The sequence below is a fragment of the Callithrix jacchus genome, chromosome 3, assembly GCF_049354715.1.
Source record: "Callithrix jacchus isolate 240 chromosome 3, calJac240_pri, whole genome shotgun sequence".
Classification (NCBI taxonomy): Eukaryota; Metazoa; Chordata; class Mammalia; order Primates; family Cebidae; genus Callithrix; species Callithrix jacchus.
In genome coordinates, this window is record NC_133504.1 from 153,272,532 (window position 1) to 153,298,888 (window position 26,357).

Below are 26,357 nucleotides of genomic sequence, written 5' to 3' on the forward strand. Positions count from 1 at the left end.
TGAAACCCCGACTCTACTAAAAATACAAAAAATTAGCTGCGCATGGTGGCGCGTGCCTGTAATCCCAGCTACTCAGGAGGCTGAGGCAGGAGAATTGCCTGAACCCAGGAGGCGGAGGTTGCAGTGAGCCAAGATCGTGCCATTGCATTCCAGCCTGGGTAACAAGAGCGAAACTCCGTCTCAAAAAAAAAAGTGGAAGTCCCTCTGTGCCTGTTAGTGGAGAGCTGTGGCTTGAAGCCTCCTATGTGTCCACCACCACCAGCCAGGCCTCCCTTGCCCCTTCCCCGAGAACCCAGGGACCTGCTCATAAGCCAGCAACTAAAGGGTTAATGTCCAGCCCAGCAGAGGCATCAGGGACCCAGCTGCAGCACCAAGGTTGGCTGGCAGATGTGTGTTGGTGCCCCTGAGGTTCCCCTGCAGGTAACCACGTTGCTGCATGGTGTCAAGTGTCATGCTGAATACTGCTTAACATCACTGGGGGAGTTGAGGATGAATGAGAACATTAACTTCACAGTTCATTAATGAAAATGCCATTTGGGATCAAGTCAGAAACACTGTGGAAGCTTAGTTGAATTCATTGCCTCCCTTGGTAAAATACAGAATGAAGAAGGTCGCATCTGTGGACAAAGAGAAAATCTCTTTGTGTTCTCACCAAAGCTGAGGTTTGTTTTGGTCATGCTCACCCAATGACTCTCATCCCCTCGAGGGAATTCTTCATTGCTGGTGTCTCTTCTAAAAAGTGATGCAACTCCTGAGCAGCTATATATTTATATTTTCAGTAAAAGAAGTTTTCGTTTCTAGGAAATAGAAACAGAAAGGAAATATTTCGGCTGGGGGCATGGTGGCTCATACCTGTAATCACAGCACTTTGGGAGGCTGAGACAAAAATTAGCCAGACGTGGTGGCACGCACCTGTGATCCCAGCTACTTGGGAGACTGAGGCAGGATAATTGCTTGAACCCAGGAGTAGAGGTTGCAGTGAGCTGAGATAGCACCCCTGCACTTCAGCCTTGGTGACAGAGCGAGACTACATCTCAACAAAAAAAAGAAAGGAGGAGGGAACTGGGAGGAGAAAGGGTCTAAAATGTAATGATGCCGCCTCTTCAGCCTGCATCCTCAGTCTCAGGTACTGAGTGGAGTGTTTTCTTAGCTCCTGCCTGGTCCCCACTTTTACTACCCGACATATTCAAGACACCCACAAGAGAGACCTTCTTATAGGTCTTCAGCCTATGGGGCCTTGCTCAGAAGCTCCACTACCCCTGCCTGTGTCCCTTCCTCCCACTGAGGAGCCTCAGGCCTCAGAGGACCACAAGACTGGTGTTATTTGTAGAATTGTTTCTATTACGCTTGAGCAAAAAAATATTTATTTGGTGGGCCTGAGGTCCTGAACTTCATTTGTAACATCCTCTCTTTGAAAAAAGCATTCTGTGTTTCAAAAAGGAACTCACACGTGAACTTTTCTTAAAGCTAGATATCTATTCTAAAAGGACTAAATCAGTATATTTTACTCTTCCCCAAATTCTGTTGATTCTTTCCTATTGCTTCATGTTTGATGATAAACCAACAGATGTGTCACCTGTGCTGTTTATTTTTCCTTCTTTAAAGCCGTACTTTTCCTAATCTTCAGAGAGTCCCTGTGTATTCATTAGGTTCGGCTAGGTGCCTGTAACATAAAGACCTCCAAATGTCAGTGGCTTACCTAACAGAAATTTATTTCTTGGCTGGGCGTGGTGGCTTATGCCTGTAATCCCAGCACTTTGGTAGGCTGAGGTGGGCAGATCACAAGGTCAGGAGTTCAAGACCAGCCTGGCCAACATGGTGAAATCCCATCTCTACTAAAAAGACAAAAATTTAGCCAGCGGTGATGGTGCATGCCTGTAATCCCAGCTGCTTGGGAGGCTGAGGCAGGAGAATTGCTTGAAACAGGGAGGTGGAGATTGCAGTGAGCCGAGATTGCGCCATTGCACTCCAGCCTGGGTGACAGAGTGAGACTCCTTCTCAAGGAAAAAAAAAAAAAAAAAAAGAAAGAAATGTCTTACTTAAGTAGCTTTCCTGAGTGTGTGTGTGCAGGTAGCAGGGTAGCTCACCTTCATAAACTCATTTGGAGATAGACTGACAGTTGCTTTGCCATTTTCATCATCTGATGTCCAAGGTCGCCTGGGCATTGGCATTCCAGTCAGCCAGAAAAGGAAAGAGCCCAGCGGAGCAGGTGTGATAGATTTTTTTTTTGAGTTGGAGTTTCGCTCTTGTTACCCAGGCTGGAGTGCAATGGCACGATCTCTGCTCACCGCAACCTCCGCCTCCTGGGTTCAGGCAATTCTGCTTCAGCCTCCTGAGTAGCTGGGATTACAGGCACGTGCCACCATGCCCAGCTAATTTTTTTTTTTGTATTTTTAGTAGAGACGGGGTTTCACCATGTTGACCAGAATGGGCTCGATCTCTCGACCTCGTGATCCACCCGCCTTGGCCTCCCAAAGTGCTGGGATTACAGGCTTGAGCCACAGCGCCCGGCTGGTGTGATAGATTTTTATGGGCAGGACCACATCACCTCATGATGATGCACAGCGCTTCTTCACCATCCATCTGCCAGAGCAGAGTCAGTGATCACACCTTGCTGTAATATGGGAAGCTAGAGGCCGGGCGCAGTGGCTCATTGCCTGTAATCCTAGCACTTTGGGAGGCCGAGGTGGGTGGATCACCTGAGGTCAGGAGTTCAAGACCAGCCTGGCCATCAACGGTGAAACCCCATCTTTAAAAAAAAAAATGTGGGAAGCTAGAAGGTGGTGACTTCTATCCCTTGTATTCTTCATAATTAAAAAAAAATTTGTTTACATTCTATGAATAGAGATAGTATCTTGCTGTGTTGCCCAGGCTGGTCTTGAACTCCAGGATTCAAGCAATTCTGCCTCGGCCTCTCAGAGTGCTGGGATTACGGGATGTGAGCCACCATACCTGGACTATTTTTTATAACTTTCTTTTTTATATTTTGTCTTAGCTTTTTAGAGACTATCATAAAACATATTTTTCATAACTTTCAAGCACATCGGACAATTGCCATTGTAAATGTGCTCTTCTGAAGGGTGTACCTGGGGCCCTATCACTGCTCTTTTGTCTTAATTTCAAGAAGTAGCATTGGTGACGGCCACGCGGAGAGGGGTATTTATTACCCCTCTGGATGAGGTAAGCGAGCTTAGCACATGGGAAAGTAAACCCAGGTTCTGCTTAGCAGACACTACCCTGTCTGAATATTAACCGTGTACAGTGGGAAAGGCCTTCCTTTGGGGCCCCCAGCTGACTACTGACCCACCGTGTGACCTTGGGAAAGTCACCTTTCTCAATCTCAGTGTTCTTATCTAGATCAACTAGCTGATCTCTGAGGTATTTTGCAGTTTTGAGAGGGCACAATTCTAAGAATGTGGGCCATTGGGTCATCCTGCAGAATAATAACACAAGCACAGAGTTTGATTTTACCACTTCTACAGCCATTGAATCATTTTTCTAAAAATGGGAAAAGGAAAGAAAAGAAAGTGTCACAGCATTAAAATGTTCATTGTTTCAATGCTGTTTAAGAAGCAAAACAGATTTCTGTGGAGCTAGCTTAATTGAATGGCCAACAACCCCGAGGTAATCAACCATCCTAAAATATACTTTTGATTTTTAGCAAGGGCTAAAAAATGCCAGTCTAATATAACACATGGGGCCTGTCATTTTGGATATTCTTAATACCTGTTTACTCTGCTTTGTCATTGCACTTGACCCTTTTGGGGCACGGCTTTTGGAGCATCATATGCCCACCATGTGATTCTTCAAAGCTGGTGTCTCTTCTAAAAAAATGACGCTTCTACAAAATAGTAATCAAAAACAGAAAGGAAATATTTTGGCTGGGCATGGTGGCTTATGCCTGTAATCTCAGCACTTTGGGAGGCTGAGGTGGGCAGGTCACTTGAGGTCAGGAGTGAGAGACCAGTCTGGCCAACATGGCGAAACCCCGTGTCTACTAAAAATACAAAAATTAGCCGTGTGTGGTGGCAAGTGCCTGTAATCCCAGCTACATGGGAGAGTGAGGCAGGATAATTGCTTGACCCTGGGAGGCAGAGGTTGCAGTGAGCCGAGATTGTACCACTGCACTCCAGTCTGGGTGACAGAGACTCCATCTCAAAAAAAAAGGGGAAGGGGCAACTGGGAGGAGAAGGGGTCTAAAATGTAATGACGCCCGCCTTTTTAGCCTGATGCAACCTCAGTCTATTTCACTGTACAAAGATCTTGTCTTTGGGACTAGAAGCCTTCTCAAGGGCCCCTCCTGGTCTTTGCTTCAGTGGCCTTGATCACCTGTCCTCCTTTTTCCAGGCTTCCAAAGGAGGACTACTCTTCCTTCTGATAGTCTGGTTTTCTCTGGTTATGTTAATCCTACAGCCTGATTACTCACCCCTCCCACTGGTCTTGGAGCCCAGCAGACCAGGTGGTCTCTTTCTGTTAATTTTGCATATCTTTAAATCTAGTGGATTTTGCAGATTTTCTCTCAGGGGTATGTTTCCTGGACTGTAATCTTACGGTACTGATTATAAAACATGCAATTGATTTAATAATAGCTTTTAAAATGAGTAAGTATACACATGGGCTCTTTGAGAAACAGGTTTCAAATCATTGAGTCATTTAGGGGACCTTGCATTGTGGACCTCTAATGAATGTTAACTGACTGGCTGAATGAGTAAATGAATAAGAGGAGGACAGAGATTTCTGATCTAGTAAAAGAATCTCTTACATTAAGACAATGGAGGCCAGGTGAGGTGGCTCACGCCTGTAATCCCAGCACTTTGGCCCAGCTGGGTGGATTGGTTGAGCCCAGGAATTCGAGACCAGCTTGGGCAACATAATGAAAACCCATCTCTACAAAAAATGTAACAATTAACTGGGCATGGTGGTGCAAGTCTGTAATCCCAGCTACTCAGAAGGCTGAGATGGGAGGATCACCTGAGGAGGCTGAGCACAGGAGGTGGAGGGTGCAGTGAACTGAGATTGCACTACTGCACTCAAGCCTGGGTAACAGAGCAATACCCTATCTCCAAAAAAAAAGGAAGAAGAAGAAGCCGGGCACGGTGGCTCACTCCTGTAATCTAGCACTTTGGGAGGCCAAGTTGGGTGGATCACCTGAGGTCAGGAGTTTGAGACTAGCCTGGCCAACATGGTGAAACCCTGTCTCTATTAAAAATTCAACAATGAGCCAGGTGTGGTGGTGGGTGCCTATAATCCCAGCTACTTGGGAGGCTGAGGTGGGAGAATTGCTTGAACCAGGAAGGCGGAAGTTGCAGTAAACCAGGATTGCAGCATTGTACTCCAGCATGGGCAACAAGAGTGAAACTCCATCTCAAAAAAAAAAAAAGACAGTCGAAAAATTGCCCCAGAAAGGCCAAGATTTAAGTCCCAGCCTGCCTCTTGAACACTTTTTAATAAGATAATCTCTCTGGGCCTCAGTTTTCTTTACTGAAAGTGGGTTTAACAGTTCCTTACTATGCTTGAGTATTGGGAGGAATAAAACCAGGCACATGCTCTCCTTTAATGCAGTTCCTGATATGTAGGCAGAGCTAAGAATGTAGGAAGTAATGAGAGAAAAGGGAATAGCAGCAACATTTTAGTTGTAATGGTGGTCAGCAGTCACAGAGGACATAGATGACTGCAACATACAAAATAGGTGAAAACTTTGGATGCTTGATTAGGCAGGAGAGGGCCAGGGGAGGTCACCTCCTGGCTTCCCCTGGGCTGGCAAGTGACAAAAGGCCAGCACCACCAGGAGCAGAGGGAGCTGGAGTGTCCTCATTCAATCCAAGGAATCGGTTGTATTGTGAGCTCTGGTTAGATTTTTTAAAAAACTGCACCTGGCAAGGATGCTTTGAACTCTATTGATCATCTGAGAGTGGAAAGAAAGTGCTGGGCCATGCACACGTGCATTCCTGAAACACCTGCGCCTTTGCAAAGTGGAGACAACCAAAAGCCTGCATTTCCATGCTCTTGTGTTTTAAAATCAGACCTTGGGCAGCGTGGAAAGCATTTTCGGGGTTTTCTGCCCTTCTCATGGAGTGGAGTTAGATTTTGCAGGTGATACTGGTGAAACCTTAAACTGTCAGTGACCCTGGCCATGTTTGGAAATTCCTGACAACTGTCAGACCTCTGTGTGTCGAAATTTAGCTTGGCTGTGTTTTGACAACAGTGTTTTGCTGACCAGTCTGGTGTTTAACTGTGGTGTCTCTGCAAGTGTCAGGATGGAAAAATGAGAGAGTAATGTCAAGAAAGTGAGTGTGTGGTTATGGGTGAGTGATTCTCAGACCTACTTACTAATCTGTCTAACAACTTTGTACCTACTGCAAGTAAGTTGAACAAAATTTTTTAAAAAGGTAAACACTAGAAACTGCTCGAAATGTATAGATTTGGAGGAACACTGACTTATCTATTTCATTTGCGGTTTGTTATGCTTGAGAGTCAAGGCTGGGGCATATTTTGTGCTGCCAACAGGAATCAGAAGTTGAGAAATCAGGAACAAGTGTTCTTGCTACCCTATAATAAAGGGCCTGACTTCGCAAAAATAACAATAATCCTATTTTTGCACCACTGAGAGCCTTCCCAATATGGGTGAGACTTAGAGGATGGTGGAGGGGATATTTCATGAAACTCAAAAATCTTTGCTGAATCAAGATTTTCTCTGCCCTGGTGTTGGTCACCCACAGCAACAAAGATAGAATCTGTCTTTTATCTTTAAACAATCCCTCAGTTTTTCTTCCTTAGTAATCTTATTTTTAAAGAATTTAGATAAGATCTCTAATGTTTGCTTCAGGCTTTCTCATTCAACATTATCTTGCACTTGGGGGCTTGAGGGAGAAAATGCAGTTTCTGAAATGATGGTTGCATACCCATGTCATTTGATTCGTTATAAATAACACCTACATTATGGGCTAGCCACATCATATTCTGTGTTGTCACCTGTAATTGCTTGAGAAACACAGTCTGACTGGGCGTGATGGCTCAAGCCTGTAATCCCAGCACTTTGGGAGGCCGAGGCGGGTGGATCATGAGGTCAAGAGATTGAGACCATCCTGGTCAACATGGTGAAACCCCGTCTCTACTAAAAATATAAAAAATTAGCTGGGCATGGTGGTGTGTGCCTGTAATCCCAGCTACTTGGGAGACTAAGGCAGAAGAATTGCCTCAACCCAGGAGGCAGAGGTTGCAGTGAGCCGAGATCGCGCCATTGCACTCCAGCCTGGGTAACGAGTGAAACTCTGTCTCAAAAAAAAAAAAAAAAAAAAAAATTAAAAAAAACAAACACAGTCTGATTTCATGTTAGATTCACTTGAAAAATATTTATTAGGCTCTTTCCTTCTATATGCCAGGCATAGAGGCAAAGGCAGCTTTTTCATAGAATCCAAACTAGCTTATATTTTATCTTGGTGAAGTAGCCTCTAAAGAAATAACCATTACTGAGGGGAAAATGGTATCTCTGTCATGGTAGTATAGTATGCCTTGTCATTGGGATGAAATAAAGGCTGGGTCTGCCCTATTCACCACAGTCACTAGCACAGTGCTTGGAACATAGGAGGGGGCTTTCTTTTTTGAGATGGAGTCTCACTCTCACCCAGGCTGGAGAGTAGTGGTGTGACCTTGGCTCACTTCCACCTCTGCCTCCTGGGTTCAAGCAATTCTCCTACCTCAGCCTCCCAAGTAACTGGGATTACAGGTGCACATCACCAGGCCTGGGTAATTTTTGTATTTTTAGTAGAGATGAGGTTTTACCGTGTTGGCCAGGCTAGTCTCGAACTCCTGACCTCAGGTGATTCACCCGCCTTGGCCTCCCAAAGTGCTGGGATTACAGGCGTGAGCCTCAGTACATATTTTTTAGACATTTACTCATTCAATAAATAATTGAATTAATGAATGTCTAAATGTTAAAAATCATAGAATTCGATATAGTGTAAGTTAGAGCAAATGGCAGACCAAAAGTTCACAGGGAGGAAAAATGATTTCCGACAGTGTTAATGAGATATCTGTATTTTAAGGGGAGAAATCCCAAATCTCAAATATCAACTCATACAAACTGTGAGTCACTGATTTCTCTGAGCCTGATTTTTCCATCTGCAAAAATCGAGAATAATAATAATGATATCTTTTTTGAGCGCAAAATGAAGCAACAGTGTAAAAAGGATAGGTGCAAAACTCCTTGGGAGCTTTGAGGAATTCAGGATGGTGTAATTTACACTGAGATGTGCTTATAATCTGGTTGGGAAGACAAGATCTAACCAGGGTAAACAGTAAAAAAGAATAATAAAATCAAGCAATGATCCAAAACTATAAAGATAACATGTCACTGAGCAGCATATGATAAATTGCCAAATAGGATTGCCCAGGCAATAACAATTTCACAACTCAGAGGTGGGAGAAGGCCTTGTGTTTGTTTGCTGAGGAACCTCTGTTTTTTTTATTGTGAAATTCCAGACTCATGCATTCATTCACTCAACAAATATTTAAGGAGCTACGAGGATGTGGCAGGTGCTATGCTACATGCTGGAGACACAGAGATGAGCAAATAGATAAGAGTACCATCCTCGGCCGGGCGCAGTAGATTATGCCTGTCATTCCAGCACTTTGGGAGGCTGAGGTGGGCAGATCACCTGAGGTCAGGAGTTCGAGACCAGCCTGGCCAACATGGTGAAACCCTTCTCTACTAAAAATACAAAAATTAGCTGGGCATGGTGGTGGGTGCCTGTAATCCCAGCTACTCAGGAGGCTGAGGCAGGAGAGTCGCTTGAACCTGGGAGGTGGAGGTTACAGTGAGCCGAGATTGTGCCACTGCACTCCAGCCTGGGCAACAAGAAGGAAACTCCGTCTCAAAAACCAAACCAAAACAAAAATTATCTGAGTGTAGTGGTGCATGCCTGTGGTCCCAGCTACTCGGGAATCTGAGGCAGGAGAATCATTTGAACCTGGGAGGTGGAGGTTGCATTGAGCCGAGATCACGCCACTGCATTTAAGCCTGGGTGATAGAGAGAGCTTCTGTCAAAAAAGAAAAAAAAAAAGGAAGAAAGGGAGGGAGGGAGGGAGGGAAGGGAAGAAAGAAAGTAGAGAAAGAGGGAAGGAAGGGAGGGAGGAAGGAAAGAAGGAACTAGAAAGTCAGATTTTGCTGCTAAATTATTTCTTTAAAAGTTTTTTTCTTCCTCTAAAGCAATCAGAAAGAATGCTGAGTTATTTCTAAAAATTACTTCGTTTTTCAGAGTTGTGGTGTCTCTTACAGGTGAGGTGTACTTCTTGGTAAGAATTCGATGAGATCATATAAATAAAGTACTGGGAGCAGAAGGCACTATGCAAGTGTGAGCTTTCATAAGTAGACCTATTTGTTATGAAGCCAGTGGAGGTGTCATTCGTGACACCGTGGCCAACCCACCAGCTTTTGTCTTTATCTGAAGTTTGCTTTGCTGTCTCACTTTCTCCCTAGGTATTGTCCATGCCGGGCTATTTGACTAATGTTAGAAGCCAAGCAGCCTCCAGATGTTACTATCATGCCTGATATGTTGTAAAACTGCACTTTAAAAGGACAGAGGACAGGAAGTAATGACACATGACTCAAAGGACTGGAAATGGTTCTCGGATAGGAAGTGATCGTTGGGACAGTAATGAGAGGAAGTACAGTTCAGTTGAATGAGCCCGTAGAGGGTGTTCGTTCCCTGGGTGCAATTCTGCTGAGTGTTCTCTTTGCACCAGGCACCATGCTGTGTCTTGGGCTTGCGGAGATGAATAAGCAACTGTGCATTCTTTAAGTGGTCCTGTGTCTGTTGATGTTCACCATTTCTATGTGAGCTTGGAGAAACCAGGTAACCTCTGTACACCTGTGTACTCAGTTTCAGGACAAAAGGGCTGGCTGGCTCACGTTACAACAAAGGCCCTATTTTACCCGCAGATGTCTCTGATCTCAAAGAACTTCTTAGCAGAGGTTGCTGGCCAACCACTGTTCACGCTCTGAATTCAAGTAAAGGATGTGGGCTTTTTAGCTTTGATAGTAATAGTGTTGGAACAGGTTTGATGGAGGGCTTATTATCTCTCCAAGCAGGGGATATTTTATTTCTCAAATACTGACTATTGACTAGTGTTAAACCCTGCTGTTAGAAGCGGGGAGTGCCTTGGGGAAGAAGAGAAAGTCCCTTATCATGGAGCTTACATTTTACTGGGGCAGATAGGTGCTGAAAAGTGATAAAAATGCATACAGGTGTCTTACACCTGTAACTGCAGCATTTTGGGAGGCCAAGGGCAGATCACCTGAAGTCAGGAGTTTAAGACCATGCTGGCTAACACAGTGAAACCCCTTCTCTACTAAAAATACAATAGCTGGGCGTAGTGGCACACACATGTAATCCCAGCTATTTGGGAGGCTGAGGCAGGGGAATCACTTGAACCCAGGAGGCTGAGATTGCAGTGAGCCGAGATCATGCTGCTGTACTCCAGCCTGGGCGACAAAGACCCTGTCTCAAATAAAAAAAAATACTTAATGCAATGTCAGATAATAAGATGTGCAAAGAAGATACAGAAAGGGAAGAGGAAGAAAGTGTATAGGGTTGGTGATTGGAGAACTCTTTTAAAAGAGTAATCAATTCACAAAGTGTTCCTTATTTAAAAAAAATAAAAAGCAATCAGAGGCCAGGTGTGGTGGCACATGTCTGTAATCCCAGCTACTCGGAAGTCTGAGGCAGGAGAATCACTTGAACCCGGGAGGCGGAGGTTGCGGTGAGCCGAGATCACGCCATTGCACTCCAGCCTGGGTAACAAGAGCGAAACTCTGTCTCAAAAAAAAAAAATAAGAGTGGTCAGAGAAGACTTCTTGGAGGAGGAAGCTTCTGAGCAAAGACCTGAATTCAGTCAGGGAGAGAGCTAGGATTAGGGGTGGGGTAAAGGCTGAGAAAGGAAACTCCAGGTGGGGGTGACAGTGAGTGTTAAGGCAGGAGGAGACAAGGAGCTGGTTTGTTGAAGGAACAGCCAGAAGGCCAATGGTATAGCCAGCGCTGTGAGGTTGGAGAATGAACAGCAGGATATGGAGCACAGCCAAGCCACATCATGCAGGCTCCTAGGGGGAACCTTGGGAAGGACTCCAGATTTTAGTCCAAGTGTGAGGTGACGCTGTTGAAGGGTTTTGGGAAGGGAAGTGATGTGACCATATTTAAAAAGAAAGATTGATCTGTCAGAATATGGACTTGGCAACCATGTACGGAAATGAGTCTACCTCTAGTTCAAGTTAATTGAGCACACCTGATACTGCAGGATCTAGACTACATGAATTTTTAACACCTCAACAGTTGAAATACGGAACTCATTTTCATCTTATTATTTTTTTCTTCTTTTTGAGACAAAGTCTCGCTCTGCACCCAGGTTGGAGTGCAGTGGTGTGATCTCAGCTCATTGCAACTTCAACCTCCCAGGTCCAAGCAATTCTCCTGCCTCAGCCTCTAGAGTAGCTAGGACTACAGGCATGTGCCACCATGCCCAGCTAATTTTTTGTATTTTTAGTAGAGACGGGGTTTCATCGTGTTAGCTAGGATGATCTCCATCTCCTGACCTTGTGATCCACCCACTTCGGCCTCCCAAAAGTGCTGGGATTACGGTGTAAACCACTGTGCCTAGCCACTATATCCTTACCTTTAAAAAAGCCTTAGGGTTCTCTATATTTTTCTTTTAAAAAAGGTCTTGTATAAACCGGGATTGCTCTTCCTGGGCATGGTGGCTCACGTCTGTAATCCCAGCACTTTGGGAGGCTGAGGTGGGCAGATCATGAGGTCAGGAGTTTGAGACCAGCCTGACTACATTGAGAAACTCATCTCTACTAAAAATACAAAATTAGCTGGGCGTGGTGGTGCATGCCTGTAATCCCAGTTACTCAGGAGGCTGAGGCAGGAGATCGTTTGAATCTGGGAGGCAGAAATTGCAGTGAGCCAAGATCATGCCATTGCACTCTAGCCTGGGCAACAAGAGGGAGACTCCATCTTAAAAAAAAAAAAAAAGTCCAGGCGTGGTGGCTCGCACCTGTAATTTCAGCACTTTGGGAGGCCGAGGCGGGTGGATCACCTGAGGTCAGGAGTTTGACCAGCCTGGCCAACATGGTGAAACCCTGTCTTTAAAAGAAAAAAAAAAAAAAGATGGATGCTGTCTAGAAGATAAAACGTTTCCAGTTTTGAGTCCATGCCTGTGTCATCTTTTATCTTCTTTTAGTGCAACTTTTGAAAAGTACGCTATTCGGGCTGGGTGCAGTGGCTCACACCTGTAATCCCAGCACTTTGGGAGATGAAGGCTGGTAAATCACTTGAGGTCAGGAGTTTGAGACTAGCCTGGCCAACATGGTGAAACCCCGACTCTACTAAAAATACAAAAATTAGCTGGATGTGGTGGCATGCTCCCTTTAATCCCAGCTACTCGGAAGGCTGAGGCAAGAGAATCGCTTGAAGCCAGGAGACAGAGGCTGCAGTGAGCTGAGATTACACCAGTGCACTCCAGCCTGGGTGACAGAGGCTTGTCTCAAAAAAAGAAAAGTGCTATTTGACTCTCCCTTCCTCCCTCTTCTTCATCTAATCCCTTCTTCCCTCCTTTCTTTTCTTTTTTAAAAGTGTTTGATGTTTGCCGGGCGCGGTGGCTCAAGCCTGTAATCCCAGCACTTTGGGAGGCCGAGGCGGGTGGATCACGAGGTCAAGAGATCGAGACCATCCTGGTCAACATGGTGAAACCCCGTCTCTACTCAAAATACAAAAAATTAGCTGGGCATGGTGGCGCGCGCCTATAATCCCAGCTACTCAGGAGGCTGAGGCAGGAGAATTGCCTGAACCCAGGAGGCGGAGGTTGCGGTGAGCCGAGATCGTGCCATTGCACTCCAGCCTGGGTAACAAGCGAAACTCCGTCTCAAAAAAAAAAAAAATTAAGCAGCAATGTAAATAGAGATTACATTGTCTTTTGAATTTGTCAGCTTCAAACCAAGTATATTTTGTGGCAACCATATTTTCTTCGTTCTTTTAAAACTGTGACCCAAGCCCATAGTGGTGCGTATACCTCTGGTGCGGAAGCAGGTCGGAACACTCATTCTCAGTTAGCCTGACAAAAACTTGTGGGCAGGCTGGGCTTGCGACCTATACAGCCTCATAACAGCCCATTTTGTGCTCAGGAAATATATCAGAACCACCAGAGGGCAGCTTGTCCAGTGAACCTAGGGGTAAACAAGTGCTGTTCTTTAGCTATAGAATAATGAGGGGGAAGATGTCTGAATTCTTTCAAAATGTTTCTTGTTCCAGCATGAAACTGTAGGTAGAAAAAAAGAGAAAAGAAACAAAATGTTTCTTGCATAAGGAAGGTTTTGTTTTGTTTTGCATTCTTTGACAGTTTCATCTATTCAAAGAAAGAATGATTTTGGAAATTAAAATTTTTTTTTGTTTTTGTTTTTTTGAGACGGAGTTTCGCTCTTGTTACCCAGGCTGGAGTGCAATGGCGCGATCTCGGCTCACCGCAACCTCCCCTCCTGGGTTCAGGCAATTCTCCTGCCTCAGCCTCCCGAGTAGCTTGGATTACAGGTATGCCCCACCATGCCCAGCTAATTTTTTGTATTTTGAGTAGAGACGGGGTTTCACCATGTTGACCAGGATGGTCTCGATCTCTTGACCTCGTGATCCACCCGCCTCGGCCTCCCAAAGTGCAGGCTTGAGCCAACACGCCTGGCCTGTTTTTTTTGTTTGTTTTTTTTTTTGAGTGGCGTCTTGCTCTGTGGCCCAGGCTGGGGAGCAATGGCATAATCTTGGCTCACTGCAACCTCCACCTCCCAGGTTCAAACAGTTCTCCTGCCTCAGCCTCCTGAGTAGCTGGGATTATAGGCGTATGGCACCATGCCCTGCTAATTTTTGTATTTTTAGTAGAGACAGGGTTTCACCATGTTGGCCAGGCTGGTCTTGAACTCCTGACCTCGTGATCCTCCCACCTCAGACCCCCCCCCCAAATTGTTGAGATTACAGGCGTGAGCCCCCGCACCTGGCTGGAAATTAAAAGTTTTAAGATGCACATCTATTTTTCCCTTCTCTGGAATATAAATACCCATTTTTCCCTTGAATCCCTTATTCCTCCCTCTTCTGTCCTTTCAATCTTTATTAAGGTATAATTTACTGCCAAAAATTAGCTGGGCATGGTGGCACGTGCCTGTAATCCCAGCTACTCAGGAGGCTGAGGCAGGAGAATCACCCAGGTGGCAGAGGTTACAGTGAGCCGAGATCACACCATTGCACTCCAGCCTGCGTAGCAAGATTGAAACTCCATCTCAAAAAAAAAAAAAAAGAATATATATATATATATATATATATATATATATATATATATGATCAGGCCAGGCACAGTGGCTCATGCCTGTAATCCCTGTAATCCTAGCACTTCGGGAGGCCCAGGTGGGCAGATTGCTTGAGGTCAATAGTTCAAGACCAGCCTGGCCAACATGTTGAAACGATCTCTATTAAAAATGCAAAAATTAGCTGGCCATGGTGGCATGCACCTGTAGTCTCAGCTACTCGGGAGGCTGAGGCAGGAGAATCACTTGAACCTGGGAGGAGGATGTTTCAGTGAGCCGAGATCGCACCACTGCACTTCAGCCTGGGCGACAGAACAAGACTTGGTATCAAAAAAAAGAAAGAAAAAATTGCATATGATGAACTTCACACATTTTCATTGGTGACTTTTAACAAATGTATCCAGCTGTGAAACCACTACCCCAATCAAGACGTTGAAACTTCCATCTCTGGAAGGTTTTCTCGTGCCCCTCTGCAGTCAGTCTCCCCTTGCCAGCCCCCAACCCCCTTGAATCTTTAATCCTTGAAAACATTTTATCTGAGACAAAGCATTTTATAACTTGCAGGTAATGATCATGCACACGGTTTACGGCCCTGTGTAGGAGGCCTTGTGAGAATTCTGGAGAGATGCAAGGAAATCAAACCCGGCTTCCTTCCAAGACAATTCTGTTGGATTTGACCCATTGTGGCTGTGGTGGTGATTATCCTCTGGCTAATGGTCACAGAGAGGGAGAACTGTCATTAATGGCACAATCATTAATTTCCCATTTGTATTTAAATTTTTATTTACAATTTATTTATTATAAATAAAATTTAAATCTTTATTTATCATTTATTTCCGGGCAAAGTGGCTCACGCCTGTAATCCCAGCACTTTGGGAGGCCTAGGTAGGCAGATCACCTGAGACCAGCCTGGCCAACATGGTGAAAACCCATCTTTATTAAACATAATTTTTATTAAAGTTAGCTGGGCGTGGTGGCACACACCTGTAATCCCAGCTACTTGGGAGGCTGAGGCAGGAGAATTGCTTGCTACTTGGGAGGCGGAGGTTTCAGTGAGCCAAGATTTTGCCACTGCATTCTAGCCTGGGCCACAGAGGGAGACTCCATCTCAAAAAACAAAAAGCAAAAAGCCCCCCCAAAAATTTTATTGCACTTAAGTACTTTTATTATTAAACTTAAGACTTAAAGAATCCTCCCTATGAGGGAAGTGCTATTATTATCCTTATTTACAGACTGAGGAAAATAGGAGGGAAACTGAGGTACTGGCCAGGTGCAGTGGCTCACACCTGTAATCCCAGCACTTTGGGAAGCTGAGGCCAATGGGGAGGCTTGAGGTCAGAAGTTCCAGCCTGGCCAATATGGTGACACCCTGTCTCTCCTAAAAATACAAAAATTAGCCAGGTGTGATGGTGTGCTCCTGTAATCTCAACTGCTCAGGAGGCCAAGGCACAAGAATCACTAGAACCTGGGAGGAGGAGGTTGCAATGAGACGAGACGGTGCCACTATACTCCAGCTTGGGTGATAGAGCGAGATTCCATCTCAAAAACAAAAAAAGAAACTGAAGTACAGTCACATGTGGCTTTTGATTGACAAAAAAAATGAGTGAGGTTGGTTTCCTGATATGAATTGAAGATAAGTGAAATTATTTAACAAACTCATTTTCTCATTGATCAGAATATGTACCTAGGCTGGGCACAGTGGCTCACACCTATAACTTTGGGAGGCTGAGGTGGGCAGATCACTTGAGGTCAGGAGTTCAAGACCAGCCTGGCCAACATGGTGAAACACTGTCTCTACTAAAAATACAAAAATGAGCCTGGTGTGGTGGCGAATGTCTGTAATCCCAGCTACTTGGGAGGCTAAGGCAGGAGACTCACTTGAACCCCGGAGGCAGAGGTTGCAGTGAGCTGAGATAGCACCACTGTGCTTCACCCTGGGTGACGAGCAAAACTATCTCAAAAAATAAAAGAAATATGTACTCAGGTTGAAAAGCCAGGGCTTCTCTTTCCCTACATAATGCCCTTGGGCAGTGTCATCCATGGCTTCGGCTGAACGCCATGAGACTGACCTTGACCCCCAAGCATCCTTATGTCTGTTTCCGTTTCCTGCCTTCTTTGTCTCCTGACAGGTCGCCCTGCCTTTAACCCTCCTCTGCATTGTGGTCAGAGTGATCCTTCTAACATGCAGTTCTGGTGATGTCACCTTCCTGATTAAAATTCTCCAGTGCCTCCCTCGGCAATCAAATGGGGGCTCCTGGCTCCTTGCCTTGCCAGCAGCACATCCTGTTGCTCTCCCCTGCCCACCTTCAGCCTGGCTGTGCTCAGCTCGTTGTCATTCTCCAGAGATCCTGTACGCTTTCATGTCCCTGCACCAGGACCTGACTGTTCTGTCTGGAAAATGCCCTCTTGTCTTTCAGACATATCTGCTGGCTACACTGTTATTCATCCTTCAGGACGTGGCTCACATCTTCCCTGATTCACCCACGCAGACGTGGGATCTTCTCCCCAGCTTCCAGGGCCCCTTCTGGATTAGAGCTGGTGTCACGTTTTATAATGGTCTCGTCCCAGCTCTGTGCTTCACTAATCTGTACCCTCCTGGAGGGCAGTGACTTTGTCTTCTCAACTTGATATTTCTAGCCTAGCTCAGCACCTGGACTCACTATCCAGACTGTAATACCACAAAGGCATAGAACATATTCATAGTCACCACTGCTATTGCCATCACCTGACATAGGGTCTGGCCTGTAGGAAATACTCATTTCATATTTGTTGTAAGTGTTAATAGTGGATGGGTTTTTTTGTTTTTTTGTTATTGTTGTTTTTTTGAGATGGAGTCTCTCTCTGTCACCCAGGCTGCAGTGCAACGGCATGATCTCGGCTCACTGCAACCTCTACTTCCTCGGTTCAGGTGATTCTCTTGCCTCAGCCTCCCGAGTAACTGGGATTATAGGTGTGCACCACCACACCTGGCTATGGCAGTGGATCACAAGATCAGGACCAGTCTGACCAACATGGTGAAACACCATCTCTGCTAAAAATAGTGAATGATTTTAGATATCATAATGTAATGGTTTAGCCCAGGGATTGCAACCTGAAGGGCATCATCAAGCCATGACCTTTTGTATGGTCTCATAGCATCTTGAGGTTTTCGAATGGTACTTGTAGATAGAGCATGTGCCTTCCCATTTCGAATTTGGTACTTGTAGATAGAGCATGTGCCTTCCCATTTACTATTAATTGCACAGTCAACCCACTCCAATTATCATGGCCTTGACTGCCTTAATCATCGGCAACTCAGCTGGTCCTGGGAGATGAGGTTGGGGGATGTGGGGGTGGGAGGGGCACCATATTTCTTTGTTTGGGCTGCCATAACAAAATACTACAGCTTCAATAGCAGACATTTATTTTCTCATGGCTGTAGAGGCTGGAAGGCCAAGATCAAGGTAACGGCAGGGTTGTTTACCTCGAGGCTTTTCTGCCTGGCTTGCAGATAGTCACCCTCTCATTGTGCCCTCACACAGTAATCCCTCGGTCTGTGTTGTCTGTGTCTGAATTTCCTCTTATTCTTTTTTTTTTTTTTTTTTTTTTTGAGAAGGAGTTTCGCTCTTGTTGCCCAGGCTGGTGTGCAGCGGCGCAATCTCGGCTCATTGCAACCTCCGCCTCCCAGGTTCAAGCGATTCTCCTGCCTCAGTCTCCCAAGTAGCTGGGACTACAGGCGTGCACCACCTCACCTGGCTAATTTTTGTATTTTTAGTAGAGACGGGGTTTCACCATATTGGCTAGGCTGGTCTTAAGCTCCTGAACTCAAGTGATCCACTTGCCTCAGCCTCCCAGAGTGCTGGGATTACAAGCGAATTTCCTTTTTATAAAGACACTGGTCATATTGCATTAGGGCCCACCCCCATGATCTCACTTAATTACCCGTTTAAAGACCGTATCTCTAAATATAGTCACATTGTGAGATAGTAGGGGTTAGGACTCTAATTGATGGATTTGGCAGGGTGGGGAGGAGCACTGTATATCCTAGAACAGGAAGAGACATGAACTCTCAAGTACTGTGGTCTATTCCCTGCATCTGATTTCCTGTTTTATAACATGTCACTAAAAGGGAACCCAGGAGCTAGCAGAGAAAGCAGTTTGTTCACTGAAGCAGAATCTGGATGGTTATAATGTGCACCTGCTCAAACACCTGATCTCCACCCTGGCCACTTTGATCTTGGCACTGTATTCATGTTTCTTAAGTAACATTTAGTCAGAATGCCAGTTAGAACTTAGGTGCTTTTCAATTTGGAAATCCATACCCTTTCATTCTGTGACTCCAAAAACTGATGTGTGGGCTGCAAACTGTCTTTGCCAAGGGCTAGGTGGACAGGAGAGGTAAAAGCTGTATAAGGACATGGCGCCACTTCCATTTGCTGTAAGCAAACAGCCAGGTCCTTTATTACCCTTGAAACGGGCACTCGTGACACAGGTTGGACTCAGAGAAGCAAGTCAAATGCCAGGTTTCTGTGGGTCAAAGTTCCTTCCAGCACCGTGTGTTAATCAGAAGCTCAACCTTAGTTAATTTGGCCATTGCATTGGGAAGAACTTTGTAACAAATGATTACTGAGCTGGACCTCAGGAGTTAGCACAACCCAGTATTTTCTTATCCAAGAGGTACTTGTAGTCTTTCTTGGAGGGGATGGCAGGAATGAGATGCTTGTCACAGCTTTATTTATTCTTGGTGGAACAGTAGTATAATAACATCTTCCATACTGAACCTAGCTAATAAAGCATTTACTTGCTGCGTATGGTGGCTCACACTTTTAATCCCAGCACTTTGGGAGACCGAGGCAGGCAGATTACGAGATCAGGAGTTCAAGACCAGCCTGACCAACATGGTGAAAACCCATCTCTACGAAAAATACAAAAATGAGCCAGACACCTGTAGACCCAGCTACTCAGGAGACTGAGGCAGGAGAATCACTTGAACCTGGGAGGCGGAGGTTGCAGTGAGCCAAGGTCATGCCACTGCACTCCAGCCTGGGCGACAGAGTGAGACTGGTCTCACAAAAACAAAACAAAACAAAACAGGCCGGGCGTGGTGGCTCACGCCTGTAATCCAAGCACTTTGGAGGCCAAGGCAGGCGGATCACCTGAGGTCGGGAGTTTAAGACCAGCCTGCCCAACACAGTGAAACCCCGTCTTAAAAAAAAAAAAAGTAAAAAACAAAACAAAACAAAAAGTATTTACTTAAAATTATGAAACTGAATCGTTAGAGAATATTATTTGTGTATAGGCAGAAAAGCTGACTGTAGAGGACTTCCTAAGGTGAACATTTAAAACCCACACAACTCACAGTGACTTAAATGATTTTGAGTATTTGGCAAGTAACCCCAAAAGACCACAATTTAATGTGCTTCTGCAGAGAGAATTTTAAATGAGCGTAATAATCATAGCTGCTCTTCATTAACATTTTCTCTGTGTGCCAGGCCTGAAGGGCTTCATATCTGTTGTCACAATGTCTTCAGCAAATGGGTACTATTAGGCCCATAGTAGATGAGAAAAACTCAGAGGTTCAGAGAGGTTGAGTAAAATGCCCCAGATAAACCAGCTAGCAAGCAGTCAAGTGGAGTGTCAAGCACCTGGTCAAACCTGTGAGCTGCTCTCCCTGTTGGTCCACTCTTTATACATCTCTCTCTCTCTCTCTCTCTTCTTCTTCTTCTTTTTTTTTTTTTTGAGACAGAGCCTTGCTCTTCTTGCCCAGGCTGGAGTGCAATGGCATGATCTTGGTTTACTGCAACCTCTGCCTCCCAGGTTCAAGTGATTCTCCTGCCTCAGCCTCCCAAATAGCTGGGATTACAGGTGCCCACCACCACGCCTGGCTAATTTTTTTTATTTTTAGTAGAGATAGGGTTTCACCACATTGGCCAGGCTGGTCTTGAACTCCTGACCTCAGGTGATCCACCAGCTTTAGCCTCCCAAAGTGCTGGGATTACAGGCGTGAGCCACTGTGCCCAGTCTCTCTTTCTCTGTTTTAAAGACAGGCTCTCACTCTGTTTCCCAGGCTGGAGTGCAGTGGCACGATCATAGCTCACTGCAGCCTCAGATCTCTGGGCTCAAGTGATCCTCTCGCCTCAGTTCCCCCAGCTAGCTGGGATCATAGGTGCCCGGCTAATTTTAAATTTTTTTGTAGGGATTGGATCTCACTATATTGCCCAGGCTGGTCTCAAACTCCTGGGCTTAAGTGATCCTCCCACCTCAGCCTGCCAAAGTGCTGGGATTACAGGCATGAGACTCTCCTTTCTCTCTTTGTCATAGTGAGATTTTCTTTCCTTGAGTGTCCCTTAATTAATATGAACAGAATAGTTTTGCAGAGCTGGCAAATGGATGTGACCTATTTTCTCCATGTATATATGGGCCAGTGGAGATTTCCTATATTGCCTTGTTATATAGCTTCCCTTGTAGTTCCATGTGCACACAATGGTCTATGATATTAGCAAAACACCATGTTCCTTCTTCTCACCTTCTCCCCACGTTCCATTTAGTGATCACTAACTTTGGACTTCTCAGTACAGGTCCTTGGGTCAGTATTGTTATCTTTTTCATTTCACAGCTCAGGTAACGGAGGCCTTGGAAGGAGACCCTGAGTCAGGTCACCCAGTAGAGATCAGCAATCCTTGGCACACTGAGGAGGTTTGGTAAGTTGGCATCATCTTCACCATGATGCAAATGCACATAACCTAGGGGCAGAGAAAAGTGGGTGAACATCACATAGTGACATCAAAATGCTAACCCTTGCCACCCCCCTTTGTTTTTGTACTTTTAGTAGAGATGGGGTTTCACCATATTGGTCAGGCTGGTTTTGAACTCCTGACCTTGTGATCTGCCCACCTTGGTCTTCCAAAGTGTTGGGATTACAGGTGTGAGCCACTGTACCCAGCTACACACACACACACAGTTTAACATGTCTGAAATTGGATGCACCTTATGCAAACAGGTCTGGTGAAATATAGCATTCACCAAATAGATATTCCCAAATATCTATCTGGGAATAGATAATCCCCAAATGAGCATTAAGTATTCCCTACCTCCTATTCTTTCACAGAATATAAATAGTTTATTTATTTTTTTCTTTTTAAAGGGTTGAATTTTTAAGGGTAAGAAATGCATAGTCCCATGAGTAGCTGATTAGTAAGAAGTCTGTGCTTACCAAAGAAAGAATTTAGGTTTCTTTTTTTGTTCGTTTTTGTTTTTGAAACAAAGTCACACTGTCACTCATGCTGGAGTGCAGTGGCATGATCTCAGTTCACTGCAACCTCCGCCTCCTGGGTTCAAGTGATTCTCCTCTCTCAGCCTCCTGAGTAGCTGGGACTACAGGCACATACCACCATGCCTGGCTAATTATTGTATTTTTAGTAGGGACAGGGTTTCACCGTGTTGGCCAGGATCGTCTCAAGCTACTGACCTCAAGTGATCTACACACCTCAGCCTCCCAAAGTGCTGGGATTATAGGCATGAGCTACTGTGCCAAGCCAGAATTCAGGTTTCTAATACTGAAAGAAAAATTGTGTGTGTGTGTGTGTCTTCATATGATGGTTTTGAAATGAGCACCCCAAGGCCCTTGTAAGCAGTGGGCACTGGCCCTCAGAACAGCCCCTATGAGATAACGGGGCAGCCTTCCAGACATGGGATCCTAGAATCAGACACTTATCCAAGGTTCCCCTCCTGCAATCAGTGTTTGCAGTGAAAATGCCCCGTGTGCCAGATGTGGTGGCTCACACCTGTAATCCCAGGACTTCGGGAGTCTGAGATGGGTGGATCGTGAGGTCAGGAGATTGAGACCATCCTGGCTAACACAGTGAAACCCCATGTCTACTAAAAATACGAAAAATCAGCCAGGTACAGTGCTGCATGCCTATAATCCCAGCTACTCGGGAGGCTGAGGCAGGATAATCACTTGAACCTGGGAGGCAGAGGTTGGAGTGCACTGCACTCCAGTCTGGGCGACAGAGGGAGACTCTTTCAAAAAAAAAAAAAAAAGAAAAGAAAAGAAAAGAAAATGGTGCCATGCTACTAAGCCCCCGAATGACTGGTTCATTTATCTGTGAAAACAGAGTCCAAATCCATGTTCATGTTAAATGTGTAGAAAAATAAGCATCTTGAGCATTAATGCCACAGAATGGGCATTATCCCCTAAGCCGTTTGCCTGACTGAGACAGACTTTAACAAAGCCTCCATGTTATGAGACCTTGTATAGTACACGATCTGTAGGGATACAAGTAATCCATTAACGTTTTTTGAGCACCTGCTATGTGCCAGGCTCTGTGCTAGATGCAGTGTAATTAAGAAGTAATTAGGACAGAAAGGATTGCTGTCCCCACAGGGCTACTTTAGTACTCGTGGAAGACGTTAAATAACAAATTAACAGAGTAATAAGTGGGCTGACGAAGAATTGTAAGGAGCTGAGAGTTTAAAACAAGAAAACCTAGGCCAGCCACAGTGGTCACGCCTGCAATCCCAGCACATAGGGAGGCTGGGGTGAGAGGATCACTTGAGCCCAGGAGTTCAAGACCAACCTGGGCAACATAATGAGACCCTGTCTCTACAAAATTTTAAAAATTGTCATCCCATTCTCTACTGGAAAATAAAACGGTTATCTGGGTGTGCTGGCAGGCACCCGTAGACCCAGCTACTTGGGCGGCTGCAGTGAGAGAATTGCTTAGGCCTGGGAGGTTGAGGCTACAATGAGCCAAGATTACATCACTGCACTCTAGCCAGGGCAAGAGAGCAAGACCCTATCTCAAAATAAAAATAAAAGCAAGAGGACCTAACATAATCTGAGTCAGGAGGTGACTATCGGGAAGGGTTCTTGGAGTTTAAATGGCAGAGACCTGGAGGATAGCAGAGGGGGACTGGGGACACGTGGCAGTGGCTACGTCCAACAGCCTGGGCAGGGGTCCCAGTGTGGAGAGAGTGTTGGGGCCAAGGAGTAGCATGAGCTGTGGGGGAAGGGGAGAGGGAAAGCAGCTTCAGATGAACAGGTGTCTTTTGTAAAATGAAAACTTAGTCAAATTTCTGGAAGAATCTTTAAAACCTCTAAAGAGATGATTTCATAGTGACGATCAAATTTTTTTGTTTTTGTGGTTCAGACAGAAATCTTACCTTGTCTATCAGCATTATTCCCTGGCGTTGGACCCCAAGTCTTGTTCCTCTGCTAATCCTTTGAATTCTCTCCAAATCTATGTTCTTAATTCCCTCACCTACCTCCCCCAGGAAGGTAATCAGCTTCTAGTAAGAGATGGTTTTCAGGCCAGGTGCGGTGGCTCACACCTGTAATCCCAGCACTTTGGGAGGCTGAGGCTGGTGGATCATGAGGTCAAGAGATCGCGACCATCCTGGTCAACATGGTGAAACCACATCTTTACTAAAAATATGAAAATTAGCTGGGCGTGGTGATGCATGCCTGTAGTCCTAGCTACTTGGGCAGCTGAGGCAGGAGAATCGCTTGAACCCCGGAGTTGGAGGTTGCAGTGAGCCAAGATCGTGTCATTGCACTCCAGCCTACCGACAGAGCGAGACTCCCTCAAAAAAAAAAAAAAAGTAAAACATTTGGAGTCCTTACCCTTTACTACCATAGCCTAGATTTTCATTCCAAGTAACTTAATAAATTAAGAGGTGGATATTGTTTAACTACAGGTTGAAAATGCATTTGAAAAAGAGGAACACATGGCCTGCATAAGACATTGTTTCTTTGGTAAATGACTCTTCACATTTTGGAATTGTAGCTCATTTAGTGAAACAACAGGTCTCTTAGAAACAGATTTTCCTAAACTCCCTATCCCAATAATCACTAGAAGATGTACTTTTTTTTTTTTTAAGACAGAGTCTCACTCTGTACCCCAGGCTGGAGGGCAGTGGCATGATCTCTATTGACTACAACCTCCGCCTCCCAGGTTCCATCAATTCTCCTGCCTCAGCCTCCTGAGTAGCTGGGATTACAGGCACCTATCCAGCACCATGCCTGGCTAATTTTTGTATTTTTAGTAGAGATGGGGTTTCATCATGTTGGCCAGGGTGGTCTCGAACCCCTGACCTCAGATGATCTGCCTGTCTCGGCCTTCCAAAGTGCTGGGATTACAGGTGCAAGCCAGCATGCCTGGCCCAGAAGATGTGCCTTTTGGAAAATGGCCTCCCCATCATTTTGTTTCAAGAAGGCAGACTCTAACCCAATTAAGACTTCAGGTAAAACTCATGTGGTTCGTATAAGGTTGCTTAATGAAGAGCAAATACGCCCAAAAGTCAAACAACTGAGTTAAAACACATTGTCTTTTCCTTAGCCAACCACTGGTAGGGAGCTGTCACATGACCTCAGGCTGCTCAAGAGAATCCCAAAAGGCAGGTTTTAAAAACCAGTTTTTTGCTTCTTCACTTGAAAATGAAAGAGATTTTTTTTCCCATTACATATTACTTGGTACTATTTATTTTGTATGACATAACTTTTTACTACAAAGAGGGGGAAAATGGCCTATAATTTAATTTGATTTAAATTAAACCTACATAGGACCACCATATAAAAGATTCTGGGACAAGTGTGTGAGGGATAGAAAGATAAATCAGACGTTATCCTGGCCTCAGCAGTTTAAGAATGAGCATTTAAACATTTAGTTAATAAGAAACATGGCCGGGCATGGTGACTTAGACCTATAATCCCAGCACTTTGGGAGGCAGAGGTGGGCAGATCATTTTTGATCAGGAGTTCAAAACCAGCCTGGCCAGCGTGGTGAAACCCCATCTCTACTAAAAATACAAAAATTAGCTGGCATGGTGGCACACCTGTAATCCCAGCTACACCTGAGGCTGAGGCAGGAGAATCGCTTGTACCCGAGAGGCGGAGGTTGCAGTGAGCCTAGATTGTGCCACTGCACTCCAGCCTGGCAACAGAGCGAGACTCCGTCTCAAAAACAAAACAAAAGTAAACAAACACTATTTAGATGAAGGAGCATCATACCTTACATATTTAATGGTATATTTGAAAACACAGTAGAAGTTACTGGATCCTTTTTCTCATCTGTATCCAGATTTGCCAGGGAGTATATTCAGTACCCTCTTATCTGGACCTCTCCCTTTTCTTTGCCTGATTTCTGATCAAATTCAACACCAGTGTTAATTTAGGTACAGAGACTGCTGGTATTGCAAACTTATGCAAAAGTAACCCTGAAGTCTTTGCAGTTTATAAACATAAATTTATAATTACCACCATGATGCAGACTGCAGAACTTTCCAAGACTTGATGTAGCTGGACATGGTGGCACACACCTGTAGTCACAGCTACTTGGGAGGCTGAAGCATGAGGACCACTTGAGCCCAGGAGCTCGAGGCTACGGTGAGCTATGATCTATGATTGTGCCACTGCACTCCAGTCTGGGCAACACAGTGAGACTCCATCCTAAAAAAAATGACTTGATAGCAGAGTAATTGGGCCCAATTTACACTTAGCCCATTGTGGATACAGGCAACCAGTAACTTCATCACAAAGCCTTCCCGTAAAAGCTAAGATGGTCTCCTTTCTGGACTCAAACAGATGGTTGGAAAACTGTTTTTGGAAGAGTGTAAGAGCAGTGAGTTTAAGGCTAATTTCAAACTTAATGATTTGCTCTTTTAAAATCAATTCATCAGCCTGTGCAACACAGTGAGATCCTATCTCCACAAAAAATTTAAAAATTAGGCCAGGTATGGTGGCTCACATCTGGAATCCCAGCACTTTGGGAGGCTGAGGCAGGCAGATTGCTTCAACCCAGGAGTTCAAGACCAGTCTGGGCAGTGGTGAAACTCTGTCTCTACAAAAATTAGCCAGGTGTGGTGGCATGCACCTGTAGTCCCAGCTACTCAGGAGGCTGAGATGGAGGATCACCTGACCCTGAGTGAGGCTCAGTCAAGGCTGCAGTGAGCTGAGATGCAGACACTGCACTCCAGTCTTGGCAGCAGAGAGAGATGCTGTCTTAAACAAAAAATAGCTGGGCATGGTGGTGTGTCTCTG

At 45.1% G+C, this 26,357-nt stretch overlaps 1 protein-coding gene across 43 annotated transcripts in view; it reads left to right on the top strand.

Moving 5' to 3' along the window:
• RBM47 (RNA binding motif protein 47) overlaps positions 1–26,357 on the top strand; it is a 202,626-nt gene that overhangs the window by 62,161 nt on the left and 114,108 nt on the right. For 25 of the 43 annotated variants that reach the window (XM_017970603.4, XM_078367340.1, XM_078367329.1 and 22 more), the window contains one exon: positions 20,934–21,018. The exons of the other annotated variants lie outside the window; for them this stretch is intronic. The gene's annotated coding sequence lies outside the window, so the exon portion shown is untranslated. The remainder of the gene's footprint in view (positions 1–20,933; positions 21,019–26,357) is intronic. 43 annotated transcript variants of the gene reach the window in all.